The 12,312-nt window shown below is 38.3% G+C and overlaps 1 protein-coding gene across 10 annotated transcripts in view; it reads right to left on the reverse strand.

Annotated features, from left to right (window-relative positions):
• The window catches only part of FNDC3A (fibronectin type III domain containing 3A), a 123,413-nt gene that overhangs the window by 67,318 nt on the left and 43,783 nt on the right, over positions 1–12,312 (reverse strand). The gene's annotated exons all lie outside the window — the stretch shown is intronic.

The raw sequence follows: 12,312 nt of genomic DNA on the forward strand, positions 1-12,312 counted from the left end.
GATCTTATGCACAACCTTGCATTGTATGTAACTGCATTTCACCCAGTTCAGGGGTACCATTCAAACAACAGTCCTTTAGACAGCTAATGCATGTTCTTGTTAATCTTTTACCCACTTCTGGAATACAGATTTCCTATGCCACTGGAGTTGTCTGGATCTGCTGTCTGATCAGCTTTGCTGAAATATGAATTGTTTCTAGAATATCTTGATAGCTGAAAGATACCTGAGTGCATCAGTCACTGAGTGATTAAGAAGGGATATATTTACATTCTAGGCTAGCTGTGCATCATGCTTTAGCATTCAATCCCTTCCTATTTCATCCACAATTTAAAACCTTAAAAAAAATTAAGGTTATAGACTCTGCTGAAGCTCTTTGGAGATACAGATCAAAAACCATTCTGTACTATGCTTTGAATTGTGCAGCACGGAGACAGGCAATGTGCAGCTATCTGGCCTCAAGATCCACTGCATACCTGCAATTATTTACACCTGCATTCTCTCGTCCTTCTATTTACTTCCCACTGGCCTTCATATTCCCCCAAAGCTATATCCTATACAGATATAACCTTACCTGACATTCAGACTCTTTTTCTATGTGGCATGTTCCCAGGCACTTGAGACCTCGCATTCAGCTCTCTGAAGCTGCACAGAAATGTTTATCTGCTGATGTACTACTTGTCCAAACACAGCAGCACACCACCACCATACAACAAGATGATCCAGCAACGCACATTTACGTGCTTCTGAAAAGAATCCCAAATCCAACACCCTTCTGTTTAACTACTGTCACCAAGATGAGACTAGACTCTTTCCCATCGAAAATAATGGATCTGTTTTTCAGATGAGAGGATGAGGCTCAGTAACTTGAAAATAATTGACAACGCACTGAAATTTTATGAACATAATGGACATTTGGAAGGCCATTATGGGAAAATCAGTGCTCTGGATGGTATTTTAAAGACCTGTAAGAGGATAAACTGGGGAAACAACCTAGCGATAAAGCTGTGTGGGCATATGAATAAGACTCCTAGTCTAGTATGTGTCATATCTTTGCTGGAAAGGAATGCAAGGACACTTGAGAGCATCTATAGCTGCAATTAAGAGAAAATTTAGGGTATTTCCAGGGTACGTTTTCCTCCTTTTTATGCAATCTTTCTTTGCCTAAGAATTAGAAGGGTGTAGTAAGCATAAAACCACACCTTTTACAAATAGTTGATTGAAAAAGCTGCATCCGCATCATGTCAGATCTACAATCTGTGTAGAAAAGCACTGTTCTAAAAACACACAGGCCAGAAGTCCACAGTAAAAAGTCATCAAACTGTCAACAATCAATCTCAAAATCTCATGCTTGGCAGTCCTCTTGTACCCACTTGCAGCACAAGTTGGATAAATGAGTAGAAGTTAGAGTCACATTAGCCAGTCCTCTGCATCTCTGTTCAGCATTTACTGATATACGTTTTTATTTTTCAGCTCTCTTAGCAGGTGATTTTTAAAACTTATTCATGCTGGAAGAACTTTAACTGGTTCCAGGTGCTCAGATTGCTCTTGTAACTTCACTAAGTATCTTCACTCATTGATGCATTGCTTAGTCACCAGATGCTCCCCACAATTGCACTGCCAGTACCGTCACACTAGATCAGAGGTAGCCACTCTCCTTTTGACCCCTACTATCCAATTCAGAAAAAAAAAATTTCTTTAACAAAAAAAAAAATAGTTTAGCTTCTCAAATACCCAAACTCATCTTGGGCTTTAGGCACTCCAAGGATCTGCCTGCAAGACAGCATTATTTGTATGTACTATCTTTTGAAAAATAAGAGTAAAAAAGTCAGATGAGATTTCAGATTTAAAATGGAATTTAAAAGCTAGATAAGATTAATCTTACTTTTTTAAAAATCGAACAAAACAATTCTGTGTCTGATCACAAATCAAGAAACACAATAAATGGAAAGTATAAGAAAAAGTAAGCATAAATGCAAACTTAAGTATGTTTCATATAATTCTCTCAATCTACCTGCTACTTAAAGAGTTCTACCGAGATGGCTCTTCGCTGCATAAACCATAAGGGCTGACGCTGTCAACAGAATGGTGCCCTTCACACAACCCCTTCAAGGCTAAAGCAGCTGAGGACATAATGCACTAGCACTTCGCTTAAATGCTGTCTTTCAAGAGACTATCTTAAATGCAACTTGTGGGAAAAATGGAAAAAAGGAGACAACTCTCTAGACTCATCCTTCTCTCTCTCGTCTTCAACTTTCATTCTGATTCTTAGAAGAGAAGGCTGCAGTATCATTAAGTCACAGCTCCTGGACCTAACAGTTCTTTCCCTACCCTCTTCCTGCAAATTTGATTGTTCGCTTTAGTAGTTTGGTTTGGGGTTTTGGTTAGTTTTGGGAACTAGCTTGCTAAAGCTGTGTTTTATGAGTAGGGCTTTCCCCACTTTGGGACTTTGTCTCAGCCCACAGTCCTCTTGTGGTCTTTGTTCAGCACAGTCCTTTTACTTTAAATGAAAATGACCTGTCCGTATTTCGTAAGATTTTTATAGGGTTGTTGCAATACTTCGTTATGAAGAGGTCATCATGAGGAATACTCACTACCCTACTCACAGTAACTTCTTCACATCTTATTGAAACTACAATTCCATATTAATTCCTTCTACGAATTATAATGAAGCAATAATATAGACCATCAGTTTGGCATTCATAGTTCTTATTGCAGCTCTTTCTTTGGTTGCCTTGGAAGGCACATCCATTCTACCTATGAATACAACTGTCAAGATCATCTAAGTGAAACACAATATACACAGTATTTATGAAGATGGTCCATATGTAGAGCACCAAAGGGAAAGGATAAATGAAACTGCTGGAAAATGGGCTACTGGAAAAACAAACTGAGAACAGGCACAGGAGATTAAACCATATGCTAACAGAATAGATGATTTATCAAAAGGGAAGGAAGGTGTAGTCAGCTTTTCTAGGAGCTCTAATACCATTAACTTGACACCCATCTACAAGTTATTGGGTGCTGTAGAGTCACTACAAAAAATATGAGGCTCTTTGGATGGTGTCCTAGGGCACCTGCTCCAGACAACTGCTTTTTCTGGAAAGCTCTTTGCAGTGTAAGAAAGAGCTTCTCTTTGGCAAAAAAGAAAACGAGAACAATATTGTGGATAGCTGTATTTACTACCAGTGAATTTGGATCTTTCAACTTTGTTTGAAACTCCATGTAATTACACTGTTTCTTAATGGCTTTAAGTGGCTGAACTTACATGCTTGTAATTGGTCTTTAACTCACATTACACAGTAGCTGTTTATATTTGTGCACAGCTAGGCTATATGTTTGTAATGACCTCGTTATCTTGCTCCTCTTTTTCCTTTCCCTCATTTGGATAATAAACTGCTTTAGATGTAAAACAGATTGCTGCATGCCTGCAAAAGGAAGAAGGGAAAGGGAAGTTACATGACCATGATTTTAATGAAGTTAAGTGTGTCATGATCATGTAAGTCCTGCAAGCTGACAAAACCTCAGTCATTTAACAGACAGTCAAAAAAGACAACAATTTACTATTAATAACACATGCACAGCCATATCTATCAAGCAACGTGCTACTGATTCATCCATTAGAAAAAAGCAAAACTAATAATAGAATAAAAAAAAATATCCCTGGATTCAAAGTTGCAACATTCAGTTAGATTTCTTGCAAGAAAAGCGTACCTGGACCTATGCAGACAACACAGTAGCCTTGCACGGTTGAAAATGAAGAAAGGGAGATTAACCTCCTGGTCTATTTCTGTTGCTACCTTGGCCTTCTGTCTACACAGTAAGTTTTAGCATTGAAGGAGAAAGCATGGAGGCAGAGCAGTATCGGGCCCTGTAAGCTGCTGGCATGGCTGTGGCAGCCTGGGCATGTGTGGCGAGCTTGCTCTGTCTCAAGGAACTCAGGAAAAATAACGGCCACAGCCACACACAGCTGCTCCACAGACACAAAGACTTTGGTTTCCTGCCCAGTCTCTCTGCCACCCTTCACAACTACCACGTGCCTGAGAGTGCTCCGCAAAATAAAGCGGCCATGACTACTTTCTGAAGTACAAATAGAACAAGAGTAAATCGAAAGTCATTCAAAGCTATTTCTTCGTTAATAGTAATTCTTTGATAGAAGTCTGAATACTTACACAGCTACAGCTGTACATCAAGGACGTAGCAATACAATTTCAATCTCTCAGGGTGTAACTATAAAGAAACTTCCTGAGACCTTATCTAACAATCTGTAGCATTTTCCAATCGATGACACACCAGCCTATATTCATACTGTACATGTGGTGAAAGAAGACTTAACAAAAGTCCTTGATGCACAGAGTTCTAGCCTTTCCATTTTTATGAAACCCAGTGCAAAGTCAACTTAAAAACATTGAGTTTCCATAAAATAAAAGCACCATTTGTTTTTAAAGAATTAATCAGATAATGAAACTGAGAAACTTCTCTATTTAATAAGCTATCAATCTTCATGAGATGTTATTATTTCAATCAACCAGATTGCATCCAATTAAGATACAGAAAATGCTATCAGCATAAGTTATTCTAAATGCTAGGATACTCAGTGAAAATACTAAGTAAAATCTTTTTTGGATTTCTCTGCTGCATGTCTAATCTCTGATTTAGTTCAAACTATGAACTACTTAAGTTAGACAAACTTTCTACTTACATTAGAAACCAAGAAGAGATCCTACATAAATTTTACCCCCATAAAGCAAGTAGTACAGGGCTATTTCTTTCCCATCAACAGCATTGTCAGGGAAGAAAACAGATGAACTGACTGCAGGGCAAGGGGACTACTATAATATTGCCAGATGCAAACTGCCAAGCTTAACATGCTTCATACAAGACTCATCCAGCTGATTCCACGCTCAACCTACAGTAGCACCTGAATCTCAGTGGTTTGAATTAATACTTCACAGCCTTGTGGGCTAGACATCACTGACTACGTTCATGGAACAAAGTTTTAGGGGCATTCTCTAGCTGCAACTTTGGGCTGTAACTCCATTCCCAACATGCACCTCCGAGTACTGTTACCTTCCTTGTAAAATGTGAGATGTTAGATGCTAATGCAAATGGATGAGTTCAAAGGGTTCAAATGCTTGAGGACAGAGACATTCACTGTGGTTACAACTGTGAAACAACACACTCAAATGAGATGTTTTCAGGATGTAGCCTTACTTATTTCAGCTCATAATAGCCAGGCTGTAGTTCCAGAATGGAGACATCTCATTTAGGTATCTAAAATTATGTGTCTGCATGCAAGTTAGGCCTTTAAACTCCCATTATAGCAAGTGGAGATCTAGTCAGTACAGACAGTGGAGCCTGGAGAGCTATTCAGCACAAACTGATGTCAGCTGAAAAGCACTGACTGTACTATAGCTAGTGACTAAATCTTCACTAGTTATAATGGGAGCTTAGATCCAAGGCCACATATAGAAACACACATTTAGACACCTAAAATTAGATGTCTTCAGTATGCAGCTGAAGCACTGATATTTCAAACAAGTGTCTCCAGAACGTTCCTACAGTCAGGCTGGGTTTGCAGTGTGGAGCTTGCAGTGTAGTGAAAGGAGGGAATAAAGGAGGAGACTGGAGAAGATAAAAGGGAAGATAACTGATCAGAAGATACAGGAAAAGGAGAACCTAACTGAACACCTTATAATGAATATACTGAATTATGAACTCATTCACATCTCAAAATGTGTGAAATAAGGCAGAATAAAAGTTAGACAAATATCTAATAGAAGAATGAGAAAATAACCAAGGCAAAAATGTTACAGACATTTTCTCCATAAAGATATTAGATCTATTTAATAGATTTTAAAAAGAAATCAATGACAGAAAAAGTAAGTTTTCCCTAAAACACACTACAACCAACACTGGGAAAGAGATATGAATTAATGCATTTCCCTTTTAATCTATTTTGGTTGGGTTTTTTTTGTTTTTGTTTTTTTTTTTTTTAATTTGCTGCTGCAGAAGGTGATAAAGCAGGTCTAGTTTGCTTTTTAATAAAACTTTTGCCAAGTTTAGTTTATTCTGGGAATAGCATGTTTTAGAAATCTAGTATTTATAACCCTAACAAAGTGGGCACAACAGTCACACGAGCTGTTCTGGTAGAAAAGCAGCAAAATTAAGTAAGCTTTTACAGCAACATCTTCTTGTATAATCCCTGACTGCCTCTTTAAGGGCCGGAGGAGACTGGGACCACCAAGACCCGGTCAGTTATCAGACTTAATGGAGGAGAAGGTCAGGCAGTTCCCAGAGAAGGCTGAGGGAGCTCTGTTACAAGTCTAATTCTCATGGCCACGCTCAGAGCAGAAAGAGACAGATCTAAACACCAGACTTCTGGATTGCTATGTTTTATTCTGGTCAGGGGAATGACCTTGTTTTGCACTACTTTGCAAGTTTTGTTGAGTTAGTAAAACAAATTCAAGAGATGGTCCTGAAAAAAGTGAAGACTGCCTCTGCCCTACTGCAAAAGGGACTACAGAATCGAGTGCTTTAATTCAGCACAGTACTAGCAGTAGTACTAGAAAAGCTGCAGCAGCAGGGCTTACAGGCAAGTTTTACCTGCCAATAGTACTTGAATCCACTCTCATGAAACCCCGCCTGGAGTACTGTGTCCAGCTCTGGAGCCCTCAGCACAAGAAGGACATGGACCTGTTGGAACAGGTCCAGAGGACAGCTACAAAGATGATCCGAGGGCTGGAGCACCTCTCTTGTGAGGACAGGCTGAGAGAGTTGGGGTTTTTCAGCCTGGAGAAGACTCCAGGGAGACCTTATAGCGGCCTTCCAGTACCTAAAGGGGGCCTACAGGAGAGATGGGGAGGGACTCTTTATGAAGGAGTGAATGATAGGATGAGGGGTAACGGTTTTAAACTGAAGGAGGGAAGGTTTATATTAGATATTAGGAAGAAATTCTTTACTGTGAGGGTGGTGAGGCACTGGAACAGGTTGCCCAGGGAAGCTGTGGCTGCCCCATCCCTGGAAGTGTTCAAGGCCAGGCTGGATGGGGCTTTGAGCAGCCTGGTCTAGTGGGAGGTGTCCCTGCCCATGGCGGGGGGTTTGGAACTAGGAAATCTTTAAGGTCCCTTCCAACCCAAACCACTCTATGATTCTATGAATCGTAGACTGTATTTCTCCTATATGTCAAAGCCAATACATGAGCATTCTACATGCACCACAGTGAGGTCTTAAACCCATCATTATTTCTTTACCTTATCAGAAGGGTATTTGCCATATCTCCATCCAACTTTTATGCTAACCTACCTGTAAAAGGCAGAAGGGTAAGTCTGTTCGACAAAATTTGCAAGGGCATCCATGCACTCTGTTTATCACTCTAAGCCATAAAAAGAGCAGCTCCTACTTACAAATATTTTGGAATTAGATAGCTCCAAATCAAGCTGCTACAACTGCACTTTGTGGCCACTTTCCTTATCATCTTGTTGCAACACAGAAGAGAATCAAGTCTCTTCTGCAGTCATACTCCTGCATAGCTGACCAATACCAATGTTGTTGCTATTTTTAGTTTGACAAACATCTATAAAAAAAATTTAAAACATGTACATTGAAGGTCATTTCCAAACAGATGCTTTAAAGTTAAGCTACTCCTAGACTCAGCTCTGAAACTCCACATGGACATCCTCAACCAAGACTTAATTGACATTAAGTCAACTTTCAGTTGACTTGTCTTAGCTTTCCTCAATGCCTTTTATGAAGGCCCTTTAAAGACTTCCAACAGAGATCCTAAAATTAACATGTGGAAGAGGATGTTAATCTAAGTATCCATATCCAGTTTCAGCCTTGCATATCATGTTTAGTCTTCTACAGCACTCACAGAGAAAGAATGGATAAGACAACTGAAATTATTTACCATTTAGGGTGGGGTTGGTTTGTGGTGTTTGGGTTGTTTTGTTTTTTAATGAATGAACTAAAGTTTGTGTTTCATAGTCTCAGGATTTATGTGATCATCTTTTCCTCTTGACTTCCTTGAAAACACTTTTCAAAAGTATTTTATTCCTTATTTGAAAGAGAAAAAAAATGAGGTTAAGATTGCTTAACTTTTATCCCAGAGACTAACCTTAATACTGATACTTCATTTCATTTCAAAGTATGAAGTATTTATGACTCATTCTAATTTACATAAATTTTCTTATTTTATGATAAAACGGCAGTTCTCCTTTGCACAGACATATAGAACATGGTCTCTCTTATTATGTCAAGTAACATTTAATAGCCCTTAGCAGTAACTTGGGACTGTTATAAAATGTGCTCAAGATGAGTCATCTTCATTCATTTATTCTGCAATAGGAAGAATTCATGAATGAGTGATCTGCAGTAATTCACTTCTACAAAGAGAGCCCATTCATACATTTCAAACCTGGTTTTCTGAATCACTGTAATGTAGCTGATTATTTCACTTTAACAGAAGAAAATTTTGGCTTAAGGAAAGTTTCCACAGAAGTCTGAGTATATGTGAGAACAGTTTCATATTTAAAAGAGCTCTTCTGAAAAGAAACATTTTGGTCTAACACATGGATACATAGATATCTTCCTATCTATCTAGCAAGAAAAGCACAGTGTCTTTGGAAAGTAAGAGACTGACAAATGGTTTAAATTGAAGTTGCGTCAAGAGGGGGCAGAAGTCATTGCTATCAGACAAACCAGTAGGCAGCCAAAGAAAATATTTTATAAAACCAGAAAAATGGCCATTGGCACACAGAAGCGCTCATTTGAAGCTGTATTTAAGTCAAAATACATGTAACAGAAAAGCAACTAAGACCCAAGATTGCTAAATACAGAAATATAAAGCAACCAGCTTATTTTACAGAAACATGAATGTAAGACACCAATAACACACATTATTATAAAAGGAATGTGATTCACCAAGGAGGAAAGGTCCCTTAACCACCACCGCTCTTTTGCCAACCTTAAGAGATTTCAAACCAGGAAAGCCTTAAGAGCCTTTTTCACCCGATCTTAATTGCCATGGAAGAGGCCCGCATTAAGAACCTACTTCTCACTTATCATAGTTCCAAAACAGTCAAAGCTTTACAGACCATCTGTGAGAGTTATACCAGCAAAGAGACGGTGAGTCAGTACAGAGACCTGGGTATAAATGCAGCATTTTCTTCAGAAGCTTAGGCTCACAAAAACAACCCATGGTGTGCTTCTCCATTAATTGGTGCTTTAAGTTTTCATTACTTCATTGATTCAAGGATAGCTCTAAAATAATGATTTTGTTCATGCCTCTCCTTTCTCCTGAGGAGACACTGACTCTCCTTGTTTTCAGGTTGAGAAGTTTTACCTGATGTAAAGAGTATCCAAAGTAAGGATAGTTCTCTTTACAAATAAAATAACAATGACAAGAGCAGCAGAAAGATTGATGGAGCATCTCAACAGACAGGGATATGATACAAGAAAATACAATTAACATTATGGTTAGATTTATAAACATTCCACATTGACATCACCAGACAGTGCAATCTCAAGGTGAATTGACCAGCAATAAAGCAGAAGAGAGATCTAGAATCATCCATAGAACAGTTACTTACCAAATCACCCAGACTATGGCATCTGTACTTCTATTGGGGACCCATCCAGAAGCAGCTCGCTACCTCTCAGCTTCCATTCTTTCATTTTACTATTATGTTTATATAATTTCGATTTAAACATATGCCCATGCAACTTGCCTTGCAAGAACCTGAATTTACATTTTATCATTTTCATCTCTGGTCAATGTGTAACATTCCAAATTCTTATTATCCTTCGTAATCTCAAATTATTTCTCTTTTTCCTTGGACATCTTTTGGTAAGACTTTACTCCAAAGAGACAACATATTTATTACTCACCATTTTGCCAAGTATAAATTAGAACACAGACTTAGAAAAATAGTACTTGAAAATTTTATGTTGCTTAAAAAGAAAGTGTACTTTGTTTAACATTGAATTGAAATCCTTATTACTTATAGAATACTTAACATACTAGAAAATATGAAGTAAATGAAGTTCTCAGAATCAGTTCATTCTTGAAAGCAAACATCAGAAATAAAGAGGTATTTATTTGGTGGTCACTTACCGTTCTATTAACAAATAAGTAAGTGTTGTGAATTATACATGTAAGCTTTACAAGCCATATTTTGGAAGGATAAGGGAATGCCTGTAATAAAGTACTAAGTGTATTTAATGAATAATCTTTGCTTGTACTAACGTTTTTCCTCCAGGTGAATTCTGAATGTGATACAAGACAAAAATGTATTAATTGCAATATGCAATAAATTTTTTCTACATAATTACAATTTTTCTGTGGTCAATACATGCTGTGGTTTTGCAAAGTAGTATACAGATACACATTTTTACTGTATATAATACTACCTCTTTTTTACATAGTATATCACAGAAAAAGATAAATATGCATTCTTCACAGAGACTTTTAAGTCAGTCAGAAAACAGTATAAAGATAGGTAAATATTTGTAAGGAAAAAGTATTAAGAAACATTATAACAACTAAATTAACTTCGCACTGATTGCATCTCCACTGAATTTCAGCCATCTTTGCTTTCTTTATGCCTTTTTTAAAATAAGCATCTCTGCACGTCTGTAAGATTTCCTCCAAACCACACTCATTATGTATTTCCGCATCTTTAACTTTGATTTGACCTAATGACTGAGTGCATTCAGCGAAGAAAAGAACAGGGAACTGATGCGAGCTTTCTCTCTTTAGAGCCATGCAATAGCCTCCTGTGGCTGTAACCCATTTTGTGGGCTGGTCATCCATTTTGTAGCCAAGTCAAGGGCAAACTCCGTTTGAGAAGTTGTAGCAAAGCAAAAAGGACCATCAATAACAAATTACCTTCTACAGTGTACACCATCTGAAATTGTTCACTTTATACAATTCTATACACAGAAAACAGGAAAGGAGACATTCCTCACTAGCTGCGATACATACAATGAAAAAGGTACAGCATCAATTACTAAGGGAATTTCTTCTGTAAGCCAGACAGATCCAACAGGCCAAAAGGCAGAGAGATGCATTGGCATAGCACTTGCATAACACAGAAATGTCTCAGGAGTGGCAAGAACAGACCAGAAAAGCAGCATTCATAAGATCATGTGCAACTCAGATTCTGTTCTAAGATCAGTGAATGTACAGACACAAGAAAATCTCTCTGCCCTCTGTTTTACTACGAACTATAAGCCATATTTCCACATCCCAGAAGGGAGAAGGACAAGGAGAACGTCCATATGACAGGAGGTTTGCAAAAGCTGCGGAACTGATTTGGGATGTAGGTTCCTAGATTGCCGGTGCCACTTTTCAGGGAAGCTGTAGAGACCGTACCTGAGCTTAGACTTGGTGAGACCCAGGAATAATTGTCTAATAACTGCTCACACTCACTTTCATATTTAAAGCATGAAGAAATCAGCAGCTGAATCAAATCACAATAGTGAGCTGCCTACTTGGAATGCAAGAGGGACCAGGCAAGGATAAAAGCCGTACCATGAAAGGTTAGGACCATATCTATAAAGATATGATCTCAATATTTTTCAGTTCATCACACACACTTCCTGCCTTCGGGATGATCATGCAATGATCATTCAATTCATTCCCCCCCAACTAAGCCCATCTGATAAATAAAAATTAAAACCAAAAATACGTGCCACTCTCCTCAGTATTTTGTGCAACAGAAGAAAAATACATCTTATCTGTTGTGCAACTTAAATTGCAAGACAAAAATCACTATGTTCCCTCAGATACCGCCAAGTAATTATTATACATCTATGTTTCCAATAAGCCCTACAGAACTGTGAGCTGCAACACAGATCCATTTGTAGCTCAGAGGAAGCAACAATACTATGCAATCAGCACAAAGTTTTGAAAAATGGTGCTAATGGACACAAACTTTAATGATTGCCAATATAAACTTAATTACAATACAAGGCCTCCTTTTAATCAGTTATTTTGCTGCCAAAGGACCTGCCCATGACACTGGAAACCAGACCTTTCATCTGTTCTCCGACTGGAGAGAGGGGGAAAAGGAGCTGGAAAATACTTACTCCAACTTCCCAGAACAGCGTCTGTTGAAGCTGAGCCAACATCCAGAAAAAAAAAGAAGGTAGGATTCATTGGCCCAACAGATAACAAGCACAGAAGTGATCCCATAGCTGAATCCGTAGATACACTTATAACACAGTATTCTAAACAGCAGCACTATCTGACTGCTCATTTCTTGAAGCTGCAGACGGGCTTAACTGGTGGCTGTTTTCATTCAGAACAGAAAA

Source organism: Rissa tridactyla, chromosome 1 (assembly GCF_028500815.1).
Source record: "Rissa tridactyla isolate bRisTri1 chromosome 1, bRisTri1.patW.cur.20221130, whole genome shotgun sequence".
In the NCBI taxonomy this organism is placed as follows: domain Eukaryota; kingdom Metazoa; phylum Chordata; class Aves; order Charadriiformes; family Laridae; genus Rissa; species Rissa tridactyla.